We start from the raw sequence: 302 nt of genomic DNA, 5'->3' as shown, positions 1-302 counted from the left end.
CAGGACCGGGGACGCAACAAGGACCAAGACGCGAGCATGAAGGACGACTTCATCGACACGGCGGCCTAGGAGAAGCTTGGGATTCGGGTGCGGGCTCTCCGGTGCCTCGAACCCGCCCAATGGACGCTTCGGCCTCGGCGGTGGCCATGGACATCGAGGTGGCTAACCAATACGGCTCCAATCAGGGGCTGGCCTCCCCACCTTCTGCGGCTCTGCTTGACAAGGGGACGACGGCGTCCTGCGCCACGGGCGTGCCGGCAGGGGAGCGCACACCCTTGGTGCTGTCCCCAAGCTCTACCCTC

The sequence above is a fragment of the Triticum aestivum genome, chromosome 7A (assembly GCF_018294505.1).
Source record: "Triticum aestivum cultivar Chinese Spring chromosome 7A, IWGSC CS RefSeq v2.1, whole genome shotgun sequence".
Taxonomy (NCBI): Eukaryota; Viridiplantae; Streptophyta; class Magnoliopsida; order Poales; family Poaceae; genus Triticum; species Triticum aestivum.
The sequence above is the reverse complement of the archived record's forward strand: the minus strand, read 5'-3'. Positions refer to the sequence as shown.